This window comes from Schistocerca gregaria, chromosome X (assembly GCF_023897955.1).
Source record: "Schistocerca gregaria isolate iqSchGreg1 chromosome X, iqSchGreg1.2, whole genome shotgun sequence".
NCBI lineage: Eukaryota > Metazoa > Arthropoda > Insecta > Orthoptera > Acrididae > Schistocerca > Schistocerca gregaria.
Window position 1 is genome coordinate 524753380 of NC_064931.1, and position 22303 is coordinate 524775682.

Genomic DNA, 22303 nt, shown 5'->3' on the forward strand with positions numbered 1-22303 from the left:
TCTTTCATTGTTGTAAAGTAAAACAGTTGTGGCACGCATGTAGATTTGCACCAAGTATTTCGCAGCTGCGCTTGCAATTAACTAGACATTATTTGCTATGTCAACGTGTTCTCTTATTTTTGCTCTTCAAATTGTGTGTTTCTGTGTTGTCGTGTGAAATATTGTGACAATAATGGCGTGTGAAAAACGTAATACTAGGCTCCAATGCTGGCCACGGTGGTCTAGCGGTTCTAGGCGCTCAGTCCGGAATCGCGCGACTGCTACGGTCGCAGGTTCGAATCCTGCCTTGGGCATGGAGGTGTGTGATGCAGTTAGGTTTAAGTAGTTCTAAGTTCTAGGGGACTGATTACCACAGATGTTAAGTTCCATAGTGCTCAGAGCCATTTGAACCATTTTGAACTAGGCTCCAAAGTAAACTGAGAAATGATAGTGAAGACGAAAGCAGTGTGTTAGCGCCACCATGTAATGAATTAACTAATGTTCAAAGTAGTAATTTGGTAATTGAGCATAGGGAAATAGAGCGGGATGCAGATAATGGTGTAGGCAGTGAAACAATTAGTGAACAGGGAAGCATTATCGATCGATCGGTCGGCAACAGCTCGCCTCAGGATTCCGAAATGACACGACACAATGTTGCAAATACTGTAGATTCAGGTTTTGCGTCCTCACAGTTTTCTCAAATAAGTCAAGACACATTTTCTGTTTTTCAAACTGCGAATATTGCCGTTCAAATGCATTGCCGAATAGCACAGAGGAACATGTTTCAGACACCAGTGCATTGTTATTACAATTAATGCAACAAATGGGACAAAAGCTTCAAAAGTTAGACACAATGGAACAACACCAGAGGCAAACACAGCAACAGTTAGACACAATGGAGCAAAATCTTGGGAAATTAGACACCACGCTTGAACAAACACGTGAAGATTTAACTAATGAGGTACATAACATTGAATCGAAATGTCAAAAAGTCTGTAATGACGTAAAACACAAATTTTTGAGCATTTTCAACCTATTTTTTCGTGGCATGAAAATGCATTACAGAATCACGAAGCAGCCATAAAAGAACTGCAAACTATTGTTCATGAAAATCATGAGACCTTGCAAGCTAAAATTGACTCAGTTGCATCTACCGATTCGTTACACAACTTGCAAAAACTCAGGAAAACTTGAAGGACACAGTAGATACTATTTCAACACAAATGGACACTCTGAAACTTGGTTCAGAAAACCACACAGAGGAAATAATTTCACTATCGGGTAAAGTAGCCGAACTTTCAGATCAGATCACTAACTTATCTACAAAGGTAGATGATGATCTGAATGACACAAAACCTGTAGCCTTCACTGACACTGAAGAGTATGAACAAATTAGAAAATTCAAACAGAATCAAAATCAAATCAACACACAGTACAAAAGAGAAATGCGGGAAGTACAAGATCAGTTGGCTCAAGTAATACAAGAATTAAATATTTCAGAGGACACTCGCACTCCAGTACGGGAAGAGGGACATAGAAATACAGAACAACCACAAAATAATAACACATGACATTTCGGAAATCATGAAAGAAATTGGCAAAGTACACTGAATTTTGAGATGGAACCGCCGAAACGATGTAACAATGACCGACATGCGACTCACCGACATGCGACTCGCCCACATGATGATTTTGACTATAAGCTGTTCATTACTACACGTAAATTCAAAACATTTAAGAATTCTGGCAACGACATTCATCCACAAGCGTGGCTTCATCAATTCTCTCATTGTTTTCCTCCCAACTGGTCATTAGAGCACAGATTAGAATTTATGTGTGGCTACTTGGAGAATGAACCAGCTGTAAGAATGCGATCGGTCATTCACGATTGTCACAGTGAAGGAGAATTTTATCATGTCTTCCTCTCAGCATATTGCTCTCAAGCTACACAAAACCGGGTAAAACATAGCATCAATATGATGAAACATTTCGAACAATCTGAATTTTCCAGTCTTGTGAAATATTTTGAAGACATGTTACATAAGAATCAGTATCTTTCAAACCCATACAGCCCTTTAGAACTCATCCGCATTTGCTTAATCAAATTACCTGAATATTTAAGACATATTATTTTAGCAGGACGATGCAAAGACGACATTGAAGCTTTTCAGGCACTGTTACAGGAACTGGAAATTGACACTGACAGTCGCGGGATGCGAAAACCGGAAAACAATCACTACAGGTCACATCCGTCGCAATTCCGCGATGAAAGAAACAATAACTGGACACGACAAGGCTATTCTCACAACACAAATCGTGACCAAAGCAGACACCACCCATATGACAACCACTGGCAGGGTAATAATACTTACAGAGAAAGACTGCATTTCCGTAGTAATGAATATGACAGAGATAACCATAGAAACATACAATATGGGAACAAAAACAATTATTATCAAGGGAGACAGAATAACTTCAGACGCAACAACGGTCCAGCGCGCAGTTACGATTGAGGGAGAAATTGTCCACCACATGACCGACAAACAAGAAACTATGTAAAATACCGACAAAACGACAGACCTGAATTCCATCAGAACTGGCGAGCTTCAAACAGGGCAGGGCCTTCTCGTAAAGGTGAATTTGTAGAAGTTAGGTCTCCTAATCCCAATAACGGCGCGCGCCAACAAAGAGATAGACAATGACTCGCACCGCAGGCAGCCGCGTGCGCCGGCTAGCTCAAAGAGAAAAATAACATAGACGCTAACCTTGAGAAAAATTCCAGTATTCTTTACCGACGTATACCACATGATAATTGCGTTGAAGTTGAAACTCTGCGTACTAGGAAGAGTAAAGGTTTACACCACATTTCACATGTAAAACCATTTATTGAAAGATAATCTGCTTTTTAACTTAGTCTTTGCCATAAAATTTTGCACTTCACGTTACTAGTATGATTTGCCAGACTTAGAAACTGTTAACATGCAACAATGTTTTGAAGTTCACTATCCAGTCTAGAACCTAGGGAACATATTTAGGCAGTATTTACGAGTGCATTGTTACAGTGAACAGACGACACAATGTTGTATTTGTACATTCTTGCTTGTTAGTTGCACGATTACGTAACGACTATCAGGCTTACATTCTTAAGACATACATTGGTACTGCTAATGAGATTTTAATGTAACATTTTGGTTTACTTGAAGATACATTCTGGATTTAGAGTACTTTCTGTAAGATACCAGATGACACGGTGGTTAGTTTATGTGACAACTACACGATTTTATCACCACGCTACTAATGAGTGACAATTTACAATGTTGCTTTTGCGGTGTTTCTGTTTTATATCTGCACAGTTTTTCTGAATTCTTCTGGAAAGGAAAACATGTTCTAGTAGTAACTTTTGTGGTATAGCTACAATGAGACAGCCTTTTCCGTAGCACAACAATACGTTACATTATAGTACTTTTTTGATCACGATAAGGTACGTAATAACTACGATATTTATACGCAAAGCATTTCACTTTTGTTTATCATGAGGTAAGTACATTGACTTCTGCAGAACTTAGCTTTCGGAGGACGATAACTACGACACTTCCACGACGCACAATTTAGCGCTACAATTCACGTATTTCAGTGACTAATTTTGTACTTAAAACATTTATTTTTAAAGATATTTGAAGTACAGTGATACAAAGGTTTTCCGTGATACATTTCATTCCATTGCTGTAATCTGCAACACCTGAGGATATAATTACATTAATCCTCAGGGGGGTACACGCTTACTTTCTGTACCATGTGTATGGCAAGCACAAGGAGCCCTAGCTAATATGGTATTTGCTTATACAACTTTACACATCGGTACCATATTTCTCTAACACAGAATTACACAGCTCTCTGATCATTTAACTGAGAGAGACAAATATTTATTATACTACATCAGTGACAGATGTTTAAGTATTTACACCGCTGGATAACTTCACACTTATGAAATTGTATTTTGTCTGTACTTTGTGAACACTTCATATTTTTTCGGAACCATTGTTATACTATGAGAGCTTTGAATGATGTATTTGGTATGGGATCATGATTTTTAAAGTACGTTTGAGGTAGATGACAATATTGAAATGAGCAGGGAATTTTTTAGGTTTTTAATTTATTGGAGAAAGCTACTACGTTTTTAAGATTTGACTGAGGTGTTATGATGTTATTATTACGATGACTATGTGTATTATGCTGTTGCGCTATGTTTATGATCAAGAAGCTGATGCTATATGCGGAATTTGATTATGCTGTGTATTTATTATGATGAAATATTGAAGAAGTGTCGACGAATATGTATATGTATAATAAGGTAAGAAATAATGAGTAGTGATTAGGGACTCTGATTTGTGGAAAAGGATGTTGGAAACCCAGAATCGTATTTTATGAAATGTGTGTACATGCGTGAATGTATTACAATGCTGTCGAAAAATTTTTGGACACTGTTATATTTATAGGATTTTATTTTCTACGCATTTGTAACGCAAATTTTCAACCTGAGAAAATTTTTTTATATGAGACTGTCACTGTAGCGGAAACTGCTGTCCTAAATATTTCGGTAAGAAAGTTAAGTGACCACCTTCACGTAATGCGTCGTGGGCACCCAGCTGCGCGACAGACGCCTGGAAAAAAGCCATTAGTGTGTGCCTTTCAGAGGCACAGGTGGAGAGCAAAAAAGGGGGGGGGGGGCATTATCCTCGCTATTGACATTCCTTTGTAGAAAGCATCGCAAATGCGACACGCTCAAACTTGAAAACATATGATTATACTGTAGAGTTCTCAATTTATGATATTTACTAAAATGCCTAATGAAATGATGAGAAACATTTTACATCTATTGTCTTTCTAGTTGAGAGATTGCTGATTTTGTTTAATATCTAGTTTCTAGCTGCACTGCAGCATTAGTTAAAATAAAATTTTATAGATGTACTAATACAAATATTTTCTGTCTACAGATCCAGTATATAATAATGTGATATACTTCCAAAAAAAATGAGGGAGCACAAAACGACATTTCCCTTCACAGGAACTGCATACATAATTTTCTTTTCAAGTACTTGGTAATTTATTTCATAGAATAAGTTATTGTGGTGCACCACTTTAATTATATAGACATTAAGATGCGAATATGCATCTGCCTTATCTGCATTGTTGTCTTTAGTGTACTATTTTTTTCTGCTTGTGGGTTTGTCATGTTTAGGTGTAAGTAATTACATTTATTGCTGCTTGCCTTGCTTACTTGCATTTTTTTTGTCATTGCTGTTTGTATTAATTGTTTTGTGCTGCTGCATTGCGTCGTCGCTTAGTTTAGCATCTGAGCTCAGAAGGTTTAAGTTAGCTTAAGAGGGGTAGACTATATAAGAAACTAACTATGATGAATTGGAAGAAAAGCATTGAGAAGCTATAAGAAAATGGTTTGGCCAAAAAAGTAGTGTACAGTGGAGAAAAACTATTTTTGAAAGAGGATGTGAACAGAATGCAGAAAGCATGCTTGGATAGTTGTTTTTTTTTTTTTTTGGCTGGAGAAAATGAAGTTTTGGGTTGGACTGCAGTACCAAATGTTACCCTGAAAACAAACCCTGTCCTTTTCTTTTGTGTTATCCCACTACATGTTTGTGTACCCTTGTGTATTTGTTTTCTTCCTGTCTCTGTGTACTGTTTCATAGAATTTTTTCTCTTCTAATACTAAGCTACATTCACTATGATGAGGAATACTGTTATCTTCAAATATAATCTGCATTAATAACATGTTATTTACTTTGTAAAGATGTTTACACATTATTTATTCTGTTTTGTTCTAATGCTCATGTGTGAAGTTGGTGTTTCAAAAGTTATTCTGATCTTTTATGTATGTACTTATGTCATAATTTCTGTAACACGGATGTATCTGTTATTTCGATTCTTTTGTAAACCCTGCATTACAGCAAATGTTGTCTGTACTATTATGTTCTTTATGATATATTTTGTACCTTTGTAATTGTATTCTTATGTTGTAAATTTATAACTGTATAGACACCAGTTCTTCAAATTAAGTTTCATTTCACTGCACACATTTCTGTTGGTCATAGTATATGGACAATATGTGAGAAGTAGGGACTGATAGTGTTTGCACGTGTGTTAATAATTCAGCAAGGGACTGGATAACAGCATTGCTAGTTCTAAGGACAATTCCAAAAACTTTGTACAATGAGTCTGCTCTGTGGTGACCTACCTACCAATATTCTTCAAAACATCGACTGACTCTGCTGTGGGTTTGCTCTGTTGTGGCCGATTACCTGTCTGCATGTCCAGAGTTCCGTTTGAAGGACAACACTACTTCTTCAAGACTGCATGGAAATCCACTACTTCCGTGTGCATTTTCTTTTACTGCTCAGACATTGAGCAAAAACACTGCTATTTTACTGTGATGAACGATCAGGACTGTCGTTATGGACTGTGAGAATATTTTAGCTTTTCACCAACATTGTATCGATAAGTGTGTGCATTTCATTTCTTTGTTATTATAATTATGAAAATTTTTTCAAATCTGTATAGGCCAATGCCCAAAACAATTTGTAAAATTTTTTGTGGGGAGCATGGGGGCTATGTAAGTAGGCTGTTTAGGTTCTTATATTGGTAACTCCGCCGCCACGTAGCGCTCTGTATGAAAATCACTGGCTGTGCTGTGTGCAGTCTGTGGCTGGTTTGCATTGTTGTAATACTCGCCATTGTAGTGTTGGGCAGCTGGATGTTAACAGCGTGTAGCATTGCGCAGTTGGAGGTGAGCCGCCAGCAGTGGTGGATGTGGGGAGAGAGATGGCGGAGTTTTGAAATTTGTAAGAATGGATGTCATTAACTGATATATATATATATATATATATATATATATATATATATATATATATTATGCCTATTAAGGTAAATACATTGTTTGTTCTCTATTAAAATCTTTCATTCGCTAACTATGGCTATCAGTAGTTAGTGCCTTCCGTAGTTTGAATCTTTTATTTAGCTGGCAGTAGTGGCGCTTGCTGTATTGCAGTAGTTCGAGTAACAAAGATTTTTGGTGAGGTAAGTGATTTGTGAAACGTATAGGTTAATGTTTGTAAGGGCCATATTTTGTAGGGATTTTTGAAAGTCAGATTGCGTTGCGCTAAAAATATTGTGTGTCAATTTAAGCACAGTCTTGTATAATTTTTCTAAGAGGACGTTTCAACACATACATTTCTCTATAGAAAGAACGTGTGAAAGGAGAGACACGCATATGTATTTTAAAATAGTTTTTATTCGGTTAGGTATGTGGTGTGTTTCTTGCAAATAATGTCCTGTCGGTTATTTCAGAAACACATTTTCATTTAGCGTTATTCATACTAAAACTAATTGTTGTAGTTAGGCAGAAAAGCAAAATTCTGTCCTCATACTGTAATAGTGCCACACCAGATATGCGTTATCGTGTACTTACCCACAGTATCACCTATGATCCAGGTGTATAAAATATATTTTGATGATGGGATGATTATTTAGTGTCTGGCCTCCGAGAGAGTGTCGCAGTTGTAATAAACATTTCTCTATATAACTTGGTGTTCTGGTCGCTCTTTTCATCACATGGTCAGAAAGAAACAAACCTGAAACAAAATAACCATGCTAAGTTCATATATCTGTGAATACATAAAAGGTCTTCCAGTAAAGAGGCTAAGAAATTGCACATAAGCTACAGACAAAACTGGATTTTGTAGGAAAATGCTAAACCGCTGGACATTAAGGCCAGAGGTCAACGCCGAAAATTTTAGCAGTCACAGATGGTTGCTATTCAAACGGCTAACAAGAAACGAAAATAATAAAATTTAAACCCCACATATCGTTGAATAACGGAGTAGTACTTCTATGTAGGAGATTGAAAGTTAGTGAAAACGTGGTTCTACATTAAGGTGACAAAAATCATGGGATACCTCCTTATAGCTTGCAGCAACTCGAAGTGACATGGACGCACCAAGTCGTTGCAAACTAACGGGCGCTGATGACCTCACTGTTTAGAGCCGTGTACATACCACGACCACCATCACTGTAAGTCCTCTACAGAAATATTGAGCCATGCTGCCTCTATAGCCGTCCATAATTGCGAAAATGTTGCTTCGGTAGCATTTTGTGCACCAAGTGACCTCTCGACTATGTCCCATAAATGTTTGATGAGATTCATGTCTGGCGCTCTGGGTGGCCGATACATTCGCTCGAAATGAATGTCCGTAATGTTCATCGAAGCAGTCGCGAACAATTGTGGCCCAGTAATACAGATCATTGTCATCTACAAAAGCTCCATCATTGTTTGGGAACATGAAGTCCATGAATGGCTGCAAATGGTCTTCAAGTAGCCGAACATAACCATTTGCAGTCAGTGATCTGTTCAGTCGGACCAAAGGACCCAATCCATTCCATGTAAACACTGATGGAACCACTATGGAGCCATCACCATCTTGCACACTGCCTTGTTGATAACTTGGGTCCATTGCTTCGTGGGGTCTGCTTCAAGCTCGAACTACCATGAGCTCTTACCAACCGAAATCGGGACTCATCTGACCGGGCCACGGTTTCCAGTCGCCCAGGAGAGGCGCTGCAGACGATGTCATGCTGTTAGGAAAGGCACTCGCGTCGGTTGTCTGCAGCCACTGCCCAATAATGTCAAGTTTTGCCGCACTGTCGTAACGGATACATTCATCGTACGTCCCACGTTGATTTCTGCAGTTATTTCACTCAGTGTTGCTTGTCCGTTAGCAATAACAACTCTACGCAAACGCCGCTGCTCTCGGCCGTTAAGTGAAGGCTGTCGACCACTGCGTTGTCCGTGGTGAGAGGTAATGCCTGAAATATATTCTCGGCACTCTCATGACACTGTGGATCTCAGCATATCTAATACCCTAACGATTTCCGAAGTCGAATATCCCACCCATCTAACATCAACTATTATTTCGCCTTCAAAGTCCGCTAATTCCCATCATGCAGCCATAATTACCGTTTCTGATGAATCACCTAAGTACAAAAGACAGCTCCGCCTATGCACTGCCCTTTTATACCTTGTGTGCGCGGTACTATTGCCATCTGTACATGGTTTTACTGCTATCTCATTACTTTTGTTACCTCAGTATAGAATTATACGAGGGTCAGTCAAAAAGTAATGCCTCCTATTTTTTTTCTACGTTTAATTGTCAGGAAATTAAAATGCAATTACATAGGTTGAAAACCACAACATTGAGGATCATTTTGTCATTTTTCAATGTAATCTCCGCCCATCTCTACAGTTTTGGTCCATCTTTGAACAAGGGCATATATCCCAGCACGGTAAAAATCACAGCTCTGCTTCCTAAGCCATTGACGCACGGATGTTTTGACGGCCTCCTCATCTTCAAAATGAATCCCACGATGAGCTTCTTTTAGTGGCCCGAACAGATGGAAGTCTGATGGTGCCAGGTCAGGGCTGTATGGGGGATGAGGCAAAACTTCCCATCCAATTTTGACAATCTCGTCAGAGGTGTGACGACTGGTGTGTGGTCTTGCATTGTCATGCAAAAGAAGAACATCTGCCATTGATTTTGTTGGGCGAACTCGCTGAAGACGTGCTTTAAGTTTTTTGAGGGTTGTGACGTATTGAACAGAATTTATTGTGCATCCCTGCTCCAAAAAATCAACCAGAATCACACCCTCTGTATCCCAGAAAACTGTTGCCATAACTTTCCCTGCCGATCGCACAGTTTTGAATTTTTTCTTCCTCTGCGAGCTTGTGTGACGCCACTCCATTGACTGCCTCTTTGATTCGGGTTCAAAAAAATGCACCCATGTTTCGTCGCCGGTCACAATTTTTTTCAGAAACTCATCTCCCTCCAAACGGAAGCGCTGCAAGTGTTGGGAGGCTATTGTTTTCCTTGCCTCTTTATTCTAATCGGTTAACATTCTTGGAACCCACCGTGCACAAACTTTTGAGTACCCCAATTGTTTAATAATCGTGATCACACTGCCTTTACTAAGAGAAATAATGCGACACTCTTCATCTGCAGTCACCCGACGGTCACCACGAATGATGTCATCAACTTGCTGAATGTTGTGTGGAGTCACTGCACTCACCGGCCTGCCGCTCCGCTTTTCGTCAGTCAACGGTGTTTGCCCTTCAGCTTCCTTACAACGACGAACCCATCGTCTAACAGTGCTGACATCCACTGTCACAACACCATACACCTTCTTCAGTCTTTCATGAATGCGTATGGGCGTTTCACCTTCTGCATTCAAGAATTCAATCACACAACGCTGTCTCAAACGAACATCGATGTCGGCCATCTTACAAACTTCTGCTGTGCTCCCACCTGTTGACACAGAAAGTTACTACTGCAGTGGATTGCAGAAGAAGGTTTGAGGAATGGCGCCAAATTCAAATTTTTCACTTAACTTAATTTTTTTATGTAGAAAAAAAATGGGAGGCATTACTTTTTGACCGACCCTCGTAGTATTAATCTGTGAAGAAATCGCTATAAATGGAAAACAACATTTACGATTTTGACGATTTATAGCAAAACTTTTATCAAGGAAATGGTGTTAATCCCTGCAACAAAATAACAAGATTCAGGAACAAAAAGTAAGTCTGTTTAGGAATGCATGGCAATTTTATGTATCTGTGTTCAGTTTAACATAAAAATAATCGAAAAATGAAAATATAAAAATAACTTTTGAAATAATATTTCCGTTAAGTTAAAACTTTCTAAATGATACGAAAAAAATAACTTTGTGCGTGTAATTATTTAAAGATATATTGGAAGGAGTAGAATGTTACAAATGATCAAAACTGTATTAACAACAATACACCTTGCTGTCTAAAGAAATAGCCTCATTCTCCTCACTATCTGTTGGAGATTAAGGAAGTATGAAGATCATTCCTCACTGTTTAGTGCTGTAGTAGATGAGAGGGATGGAGTCTTCTTACTGCCTCTTGAAGGACAGAGAAAGTATATGTCAAATATGTAACCATTTAAATTATAAAAATCGTTTACTGTAAGAGTTATACAATAAACACTACTGTAGGAACCCATAAAGGAACTGTAAGGTGTGCAAATAGAACATTCGCTACTTGAAATCTATTACCATGGACGATAGATATCCTTGCTCCTCATCTGATATTACCCACTGAAATGGTAGGATGCCTGAATTTTACGCATTGAAATACCTAAACTACAACTATTAAATATTTTACGGTATGACACAGGACAAGCTACAACGTACCAAGTGAAATTACGTCTCTCAAAAGAAATAAAAAAATTAAAAAATTTTAAGAGTAAGTTTCTGCTTCCTGTCGACGATGAGGTGTGGCTCGACATGGTGCAGTTTAGACAGAATTGTCATTCCTGCGGTTCGTAAAGGGGAGCGAATAGATATGTCTTCTTGATTCGTCCTTGCTGGTGGAAACCTGTAAAGGAAGGGGAAAGAAATCGTCTGTGTGCTTTTAACATAAATAATCCCGTGGTAGTTGGAGGCCTCTGCCCATAATGTTCCGAAAGTTCTCAATCGGGGAGAGTTCCGGCAACCTTGCTGGCCAAGGCAGGGTTTGGCAAGCATGAAGACAAGCAGTTGAGGCACTCTTTGCTTGCGGAAGAGCATTATCTTGCTGAAATGTAAGCCCAGGATGGCTTGCCATTAAGTGCAATAAAGCGGGGCGCATAATACCGTCGAGGTACGCTGTGCTGTAAGGGTGCTGCAGATGACAAACAAACAGGTCCTACTATGAAATGAAAAAGTACCCCAGACCATCACCACTCCTGGTAGTCGGGTGGGGGATCAAGTTGGTATCGCACCACTGTCAAGGGGCTGGCTGGCTCTGAACACTATGGGAGTTAACATCTGAGGTCATCAGTCCCCTAGAACTTAGAACTAATTAAACCTAACTAACCTAAGGACATCACACACATCCATGCCCGAGGCAGGATTCGAACCTGCGACCGTAGCGGTCGCGCGGTTCCAGACTCAAGCGCCTAGAACCGCTCGGTCACTCCGTCCGGCACTGTCAAGGTGGTCTTCAGACACGCTTTCTCCCTGGAATCTCACTGGATACAGTAGAAATGTCTTTAGTGACGACGTCTCCTTTGAAATGAACCCCGATGACCAGACAAACGTACTTAGGGACGCTCCGGACAATGGTGGGATACCAATCCGACTTTCACCCGGGATACGGACGGAAGCGATGGCCTGTGGTGCCTTTTCACAACATACCAGGACTCCTTGCGCTACGTCGACGATACTCTACGACCCGTTTTGTTTCCCTTCATGAAATGTCTTCCTAGGCTTACATTTTAGCAAGATAATGCAATTAGGCAAACGGCAAGAGTTTCTAGTGCTTGTCTTGATGCTTGCCAAACCCTGCCTTGGCCGGAACTCTCTCCAATTGAGAACTTTTATAACATTATGGCAGGGTCCTCCAACCACCTCGGGATGCTGACGATCTAACGTGCCAATTGGACAGAATTCGACACGCTATCCCTCAGGTGGACATCCACCTAACCTGTCAATCACTGTCAAGTCAAATAACTGCTTGCACAACGGCCAGAGACTAAAGCGTTACTGAGTTGCTCAATTTTGATAAGCTCTTTCTCTTGACTAAATAATCCAATTTGTCTGAAACTGTAATCATTTTGTTTGTCTGTACATGTACATCACCCCTAAGGATTGCCGTCGTATTCGGATAATTACATCCTTTTTTTTTTCCTTAGGGTGTACATCGAGATAAGTGACCGCGGAATACTAAATTGACTAAATTCTGTCAACAGAGGGAAGGCCACTGGACCTAATGGGATATTTATAGGATTCTACATACAACACGCGAAAGAACTTGTTTCTTTTCTAACAGCAATCTGTCGTAGGTCGCTGGAGGAACGAAGTGTGCCAAACGCTTGGAAAAAGGCGCTAGTATTTTCGTGTCCAAGAAATTTGTCGAACAGATGTACGCAACTATAGACTAGACGTCGATTAGTTGTAGATGTTTGTAACACATTTTATGCCCGCTCATCATGACCTACGTGGAGTACGAAAATCCCTGTAGGAATCAGTCACAATTCCGGTGACAACGATATCATGAAACTTGTTAGTGTACGATATCCAGAAGGATCATCTTTGTAGTATGAGTACCCAGAAAATAGAACGCAGCATATCCTTAACGGAGAGGAACGCTGAAGTAAAAGAACGAGGGGTGTCTAATAAGTAATGCAGCAATTTCCTTTGTGAAAGCAGGTTGGTTTTATTCAGGATTCCAATACACGACATTATTCTCCACTCTTTCGGGTACAGAAGCTTATTTTTCAACTTAATCTCCAATGTGACGGCCTTACGCCACCTGCCTGGGAGAGACCGTATGCCCCGTGGTACCACTTGTAAGTAGGCTGTTCAGGTTTTCTTATTGGTAACGCCACGTAGCGCTCTGTATGAAAATCACTGGCTGCGCTGTGTGCAGTCTGTGGCTAGTTTGCATTGTTGTCTGCCATTGTAGTGTTGGGCAGCTGGATGTAAACAGCGCGTGGCGTTGCGCAGTTGGAGGTGAGCCGCCAGCAGTGGTGGATGTGGGGAAGTCAGATGGCGGATTTTAGAGAGCGGATGATCTGGATGTGTGTCCATCAGAAACAGTACATTTGTAAGAATGGATGTCACGAACTGCTATATATATTATGACTTTTGAACACTATTAAGGTAAATACATTGTTTGTTCTCTATCAAAATCTTTCATTTGCTAACTATGCCAATCAGTAGTTAGTGCCTTCAGTAGTTTGCATCTTTCATTTAGCTGGCAGAAGTGGCGCTCGCTGTATTGCAGTAGTTCGAGTAACGAAGATTTTTGGCGAGGTATGTGATTTGCGAAAGGTATAGGTTAATGTTAGTCAGGGCCATTCTTTTGTAGGTATTTTTGAAAGTCAGATTGCGTTGCGCTAAAAAATATTGTGTGTCAGTTTAGTGTTGATCAGAGTAGGTAAAGAGCGAAATGTCTGAGTACATTCAGTTTTGCTCAGCTGTTTGAAAATCAAATAATGTAAGAGATTTATCAGCACAGTAATTCAATAATTTTTCTAAGGGGACGTTTCACACTCTGCTGGTCGACGTCGGAGTCAGTGTCTTACTGCATCAATAAACAGTCCATCATCCACTTACTGCTTCCCGCGGAGTGCATTCTTCGTTGGGCCAAACAGATGGAAGTCGGAAGGTGCGAGACCCGGGCTGTAAGACGAGTAAGGAAGAACAGTGCAGTCAAGATTCTTGAGCTCCTTTCGGATGTGCAGCCTTGTGTGAAACCTTGCGTTGTAATGGAGGAGACGTTCGTTTGCATTTTGTTTCGACAAATATGCTGAAGTCGTTTCTTCAGTTTCCTGGGGGTGTGTGCGGCCAGTCGGCACACGGGAAGATCGGACAGGTTTGCGCGACCTTGTTGCGATGGTGACAGACGCCTCGTCCAACGATTCGCCGCGTTTTTGTTCACTGATAGGTCTTTATAGACATTCTGCAAATGGCTGTGAATATATGCGATGCTCTGGTTTTCGCCCAAAAAAACTCCATGACAACGCTCTCCTTGGAACGCACCTCCGTTACAGACACCATTTTAACGAATTACGTATAACTCCGCCACCTAGCGGAACTCATGAAACCATAGGGGGCTGAAGCGGGAATATTCCACGACGTTCCACAACAAATTCCAAATTTTTTTCAATTGAAACTGGGCGATAAAAAATGTGTTGCATAATTTATTGAACGACCTTTCTATCTTCGGTTTATCCGAAGGCAGTGTTATATGATGACTGCTGTTCATATCGTACCTAAATGACCTATTGGATAATGCCCGAAGATCCATGACGCTGTTCGCGGATGATGCTATTGTGTCTAGCGAAGTCGTACTGCTAGAAAATTGTAGTGAAATGTAGGAACTGTTGCAGAGGATCACCGATTGGCAAAGGGATCGGCAGTTGACCATCAAACAAAAAAGAAACGTACTACAAGTGAATAGTTGGAAATATCCGTTATTGTTTGATTGTACGATTGTCGAACGGTCATATATCCATTAAATATCTTGGAGTATACGTACGGACCTATTTTAAGTGTAACCATATATAATTAATCGTAGGGAAGAGAGATTCCAGGCAGATTCGTTGAAAAAATGCTCAGAAAATGCAGTCCATCCAAGGAGAAGGCAGATTCCAAAAACCTCGTTCGATCGTTACTTCAGTATTTTTTCTCAGTCTGGTTCTTGTACTAGGTTGGACTGACAGAGAAAATGGAGTAGATACAAAGAAGAATATTTAATTTTGTCACAGGTCCGTTTATTCAGTCCGAAAGCGTAGACGCTCTTCAAACTTCAGTGGCAGACGATACATGAGAGGTGTTACGGCATTGCGATGTGATTTACTGTTACAATTCCGAGAGTGCACGATTCTAGAAGAGGGGAAGGTTGTCACTCCTTTCTTACCCATATTTCACCAATTTTTTGAAATTCCTGTGATGGAGGACAGAAATGAGACGTCTAGCGTTGAAATCGTACTGTTTTCTTACGAGTCGCCGAGAAAACATTTCAGATACACTGTCGCTCATAATAGACAAGAAAAGGATTCAAGGGGTGGCATGGTTGGCGTCACTGAATCCACCAAGGGAAGCTCGGGGCGTTGCCACACATTTCGGGTCGAAAAGGACAGTTTGCTGTGCAATGAGCAACAGAAGAAGATCGTGACTGCGTTTGACACTACGGACACTCCCCGGACATTTCAACGGACACTCCCCGGACATTTCAGCCACAAGTGTGGAACCACTAGGGACAGCTTAAAATCTTTCGACGAAATTTGAACGTGATCGGAAGCAGCAAAAATGTTTATTCTTTTTCTGCCTTGCTATTTCGCGCCGTCCCTTCCTCTTGCGTGATCTCGGGCGGGCGGGCGGGGGGGGGGGGGGGGGGGGGGGGGGCTGGTGCTACACACATTCACACACCTTTATTGAACACTTCAAAAATGTACCTGTACAGAGTCAACTCTGGACGGATTCTTAGGAGCCTTTAAGCAGGCAGTGCCTTAATACCCTTCCAGTGAGCAGTGTCTGCTGGCTGCATGTGAAATATTAGTGGTGCTAAAAAGGCATGCCTGTCATCCCAGAGCTTAGGAATCACTGAATGGATGTCTTTCTACATGATCATTTTTGAAGTGCCCAACACCCCTTGCTATTTCAGATCGCGTTCAGATTTCGTCAAGTGGTTTTGCACTGTCCCTAGCGGTCCTACCCCATACACGACTACAAAAATCCGATCGTGCTATACTCCAAATGGATTCGGTCACGTTCACTGGGGCTGCAGGCCCACTGCGTCCTTAGAGATGGGTAGAGGGATGTCATCAGCATTGAAGATTGTCAAGAACGACGTCCTGCTGCACATCGCACTGCGAGCTGTGGCTTTCGTCTCCGAAATGTAGAGTCAGCTACCCAATCTTCCTGCCTTTTCGTGTATTCTGAACGGTGATGAGTCTGAAACGTTTTCTCTGCAACCCATTAGAACACAGCATGATGTCAACGGTGGGCGTCGCGTTTCTGACCTCCATCGTAGATGCTTTAAAAAAGGGATTAAATGCGGGTAAGAGGTAGTGTGATGACCCTCCCATCGGAGGCGTTGGGCAGAAATGTGGTGGTATCTGGTGCCGATGTGATATCATTAACCAACTTACACCTCACATGAAACTCTGACCTTTGTTCCCACATATCGGTAACTCGCTGTCTGAAGCGTCACCGTGCCCGAGTGTGACGTCACAGGGTGCCATGAGTTTGCAACATTACAGAGGAAGGTTTGAAGCATTTTCGAGCCACATTTCAAACTCCTGCATGCAGTGGGAGACAATTACGAGATTTCAAAAAAGTAACTCTTTAATTGTGTTGCTCAGTTTAGGTTTGTGTATGCTGTTCATGTCAGCAACCTACACCGTACTTATTGCTTAACGCATCCGTTGTCATGGGTTTGAGGATGATTGATAATGAATAAGGCTTTTTACTTTCTACTCAAATTGTTAATAGTGGGTAAAATATTTATTAGAAATAAAAGGAAATGAGCTAATGGGCTATAACTAAGAGTCGCGGGAGCTACTTTTGGCAATAAATGAGTAAATGAGTTATTAATGTAATTATATGATTATGTCACTGAAGTCACGTTTAGCAGCTGTGTCGTATTTCAAGAACAATATACTAAATTTGACGACCAACAACGCCCGTCATATTATCAATCAGTCATAGGGGGGCTTATTATCGAATTCTTGTTTATTCACACAACAGATCGTAGCAAGCAAACTATGGGAGAAGCGAGAGTACTGGCTGGAGAGGCAAGTAAATTACGTATCCTCTCAACATGTTTTACTCGATTCCTCCACTTTCGTTCCTCGCTTCAGTTTTCAGTCAGCACAAATAGGCAAAAACGGAAACCTTCGCTCATGTAGCGAATTTGCTTCGACACCTTTGACATAATGTACCGAAGTATCAGCAAGAATTCCGCTGTTGAACATGAACGACCTGTGTAGACGACTGCTGTGTAAATCACAGACCATGTTATCAATAGGCGGCTATTCGGTAGTAGTTATTTCTTTGTCACTTCTTCGAAGAAGTGAGACTATGGAGATGACGGCGTGCACGTTCACCATCTTACCTAGGGTGAATTTGAAAGTGACATTTGATAGTGGTATGTGGACTAGTTTGTATGGTGAAGTTAGTTTCTTTGAGACGCTTCAACGGGCGCTTGTTAATGATAGACTTTAGCCTGCACTTTGCATTTTCTAGGATCCTTGGTTAGATGTTACTTGCGTTTTTTGTTGTCTTTAGAGCTATTATCGTCTGTATAGGTATCCTATGAGCTTTCGATATGTGTGTTCGATGTTTATTAACGCAATCGTCGTAATCATATTACATTGTCTATTGTTCTTTTGATATGTTCAGAGATGTTTACTTTTCCACACTTACCATACTTTAGCTCGACAGTGTTAAATCACGAAGTCTTACAGTACGTCTGTCTTCAGCAACACATGCAAGGGTTTTGCAATTTTGCTGAATTCCCAGGAAAATCCTCGCTAATAACGAGCAAGACGTAAATATCCTTTCAGCTCTTTACTCGTTCACGATACAGGATAACATTTCATTTGATCAATACATCTCCCACCCGCTCCCAACCCGTAAAACTGTGATCTAAAATTACAACTTCTTTGCGTTGAGACTTACACTTACCTGGATGTAGTTTCAAATTACTCTCTCCAAATCTGCCGGAAACTTCGCACAACTTTGCGCTGTGTTCTTGTAGACAGCTTCCAAACAAAATAATATTCTGCAGACAGACTAAACCTCGTGTTCCTTGAAACTCAATGCGCACTACAACATTCATGAGACGCCTGAAGAGTACTTCGCGCACCAGTGATTCGCATCGGGATACATGTGAATTTCGTGGTACTGGCAATTTCCACTGAAAGACGTCTTCTCATGATGAGATTCATTTATTACATCTTCTGTCTAAAACTATTTAGCATTTCGCAGTTAATCTAATACCTTTCAAAAGATTAAGGTCGGAAAAGCATTTCAATGCTTCATCTGATTCATTTTCTTAAAATCAAAAAGCATTCAGTACTTCACTTTTTCTCTTACATTCGACTTCCTTGGTATCAATATTATTGTTGCATTCCGAAGACTCTCATTAGTCATAATGATGTCTTCTTCTATCATATATTCTATTTATTCCTGGAGTATTTGTTAGTGGGTTTTCGAAGTGGTCGTCCGTTTTTTATTTCTTGTACGTTTTCTGGATTAACCAAGGTAGTATTCTTCACTTACGTCGTCCATGAAAAACTGTTCCTTTCAAGCGCAAAGAGAGAGAGAGAGAGAGAGAGAGAGAGAGAGAGAGAGAGAGAGAGAGAGAGAGAGAGATTCCGGCATGATTAACCACACCCTCCAACCCCCACTCCTTCCCGTACTTTGCTGTGATCATTCCGCAAATACTTCATAATATTCTCTATTTCAGGAGAACTGCTTTCAGTTGCTTTCTGATGGCCTACTGAATGCCTGTTCCTCTCCTCTGTCTCAGTAATCAAGGGAATTCCTAGTTCACTGACTCACTTTATCCAGTATTCACAATCAGATGTTACTAGGATAAGCTGCTAACGAGTGTTACAACTTTCAAGAGAAAACAACCACGACGCTGTCATCGTTGCCAGCCTTCCTATTTCCCGCTACACTGTAGCTAAGTGTAGAATTGGTATGCAGAAAAATTTAAAGTTTTACAACCAAACTTAGATTTGTCTACGCAGTTAAACCTGCACCTCCAGAACCGTTATATATAAACGATGTCTATTTAAACTGTGCACTGATACAAAAAGCAGTATTTCTGTATTTAAGTTTTTTCCAAATAAACATCATTTATAAGGAAAAGATCGTTACAATTGCTCTGAGCACTATGGGACTTAACATCTATGGTCATCAGTCCCCTAGAACTTAGAACTACTTAAACCTAGTTAACCTAAGGACAGCACACAACACCCAGCCATCACAGATCGTTACATTTTGTCATTATACGTAGCAGCTTCGCCTCTGCTGTGACGAGTTATCCATCAGAGAAATGAGTTCCTTATCCTCTTTACTAAATATATATGGTGGTGGTGGTTAGTGTTTAACGTCCCGTCGACAACGATGTCATTAGAGACGGAGCGCAAGGAAATCGGCCGTGCCCTTTCCAAGGAATCATCCCGGAATTTGTCTGAAACGATTTAGGGAAATCACGGAAAACCTAAATCAGGATGGCTGGAGACGGGAAATATATATGGAGAAGGCACTGTGTCGCTAACGATACGGCCGCGTGTGGGATGCTGCAGGCGAACATATTCTGATGGCCAGACAGTAAATTCTTGTACCAGTCGCCGGTGATTGATTGTGAAAGACGTATCAATGGACACATTTTGTCCCTCCGATACCAGAACACCTCTGTCACTTTCCTGGGTGGAGCTCCGTTGGCATGTATCGTCCCATGTGGCTCCCGATGTACTCATACCTTGCTATCGGCATGCGCCACCGTGTTCGCGATTCAACAGCCCTGCCATCCAGCGTTTTACGTCGAACATTTACTGGCGGTGTTCTTGCGACATTGTTTATCTCTGAAACCTGTGACGTGCGGTTACAAAAACTACTCGTGTGCGATGGTGTCTTGTATACCCTATGTGAAGGAGAGGATAGGTATGGTGTGAAGCAGTCGCACCGTGTGGCTGCTCACCGTTTGTTGACGTCCCGCATCGTTTTCGTGAAGCATTGGAGGCATTTTGATCCGTCTATCCTCGCGGTAGTCGGCAGCAACTTCTGGCTACAACACTTTGCTACCCACTCCTGTTCACTCTGGCGGTTTACCTTCACGTTGCGATCTTGAAATAGTGGGAGGTAAAGTCCCAATGTCTGAATGACCTATGGGATGGAGCTTCTTATTCATCGACCATAATCGAACTCGCCTCGATCAAGTGCGCTGACATCCATACATACATCACTCGTCGGCACAAGATTTTAGAACACCGCTATCACGAGGCACGCTGAGCTATTCCACTCGCCATGGCCATGGGAGGGCTCTATCTCCAACACTTAAGCTGTCTTTTACTTGTAAGGATCAGTAAAAAGTTTGTAAAGCTCTACGCTAATGTCTTTCTTCTTCGTTTCAATAATAATTCTCTAGTGGCGCCATAAAATGAGAATACTTTGATGAAATTTCTTATTTGCGGAGTCGTGGGAATAATCCTACGAAATATCTGGAGTAAACGAACATTCTTCACGTTATATATTTTCAAAGCTATGACACTTCAGGGGCGCTGGGTAGAAGAGTGCTTCATTTGTCATTGAAGATGAATTATAGGACAGATATACAACTATAATCATAAAACTATTCCTTCTATGGAGCTGATTTCAGCTTGGGTCTTCAGCAGTAAACTTGCAATCCTTTTTTAATCCATTCTGTAGAATGAACTGTAACCTATCTGTTTCTATTATTATTAAAATATGTAAAATAAATGTTTGCTCTGTAGATTAATACTGTTGGAGTTATTTACTTTCTGGCATTTCATTGTTTCACATTTTCCTGTTTCCATTTCTTTTCTTTTAATTACAACTGTCACATTATGAGCTAATGTGTTGTGCACTGTCTCAGATTTCCAACTGAATAAAAATAAAGTAAATATCAGATACTAGAGAAACAGGTTTGCCTCATGAAATACGAGCAAAGTAATTATCTTAGTGCTGCTGCATGCAAACCTGTAATTAGTTCGGATGTAAGACCCAGTATCTACAACAGAGAACGAACTATGCAAATAAATGTCCTAAAATGCGAGAGAACGTAGCAGCATTGACTGCCCAACGTAAAAAGGATTTTATAAAAAGGAAGTGCCATTAACATTCAAAAATGTGAAAACTTTGTTGCCAGAAAAAGACAAGCGAAGATCCATGTTTGCAGCGTAGCCCTGTACGGGTGGGAGAAGTTGACAATGTGAAAAACGGAGAAGAAAAGATTGGAAGTCTCTGAAAATGTGACTGATGTTTCAAGCATTACGTACAGGCGTGGCTAAGCACCGAGACAGGCATGGCTGAGCGTGCGATCTGTTTTGACAGGTGACAGCGCGGCGCGTGCAGACTCTTGGCACACACAAGCAATGGTCGCAAGGAGGTAGCCGCTGGAGCTGTCTCGTAACTTGTAGCGGACGGCACTTTCAGGCTCTGAAATTGACGGAAGCGAGAGACCATAGTAGTAACATGACTAGCACAAAGGCGTCAGGCACCGTTGTGTGATGCTGCCTGAATTACTGCCGATGGGAAAACCTAGTCGGTTGGTGGTTTGGTTAATTTCCACCACTTTAATCTTCCCATATATATAAGAAAAATATAAAATAATGATGTACAAAATAATTAAATTTGGATAGTTAAATTCTGACGTATGAAAACTGATAAATGTTAGCTCATGAAAAACTAATAAATTTTGACGTAACCAGCGCGACGCCATGGAACTGTGAAATCAATCTGAATCTGTCCGTGAGAAATAAACTGAAAAATTCTTACCTCGTGATGGTGTCTGGTCGTAAATGGCGCAGCTTAGTGCAGTGCTGGAATATCTACTAATACTGGATAACACTTGTTTGAGATCCGAATTACAAGAAAAACTGACTTTAAATGAAACAACAAGTTCACTGTTACCAGTTACCGTTTTATTTATTTCCACGACGCGGTTTAAACCTGACTTTACTTAGTGACACAGCTGCACAGGTGGTCGTCTGTAATT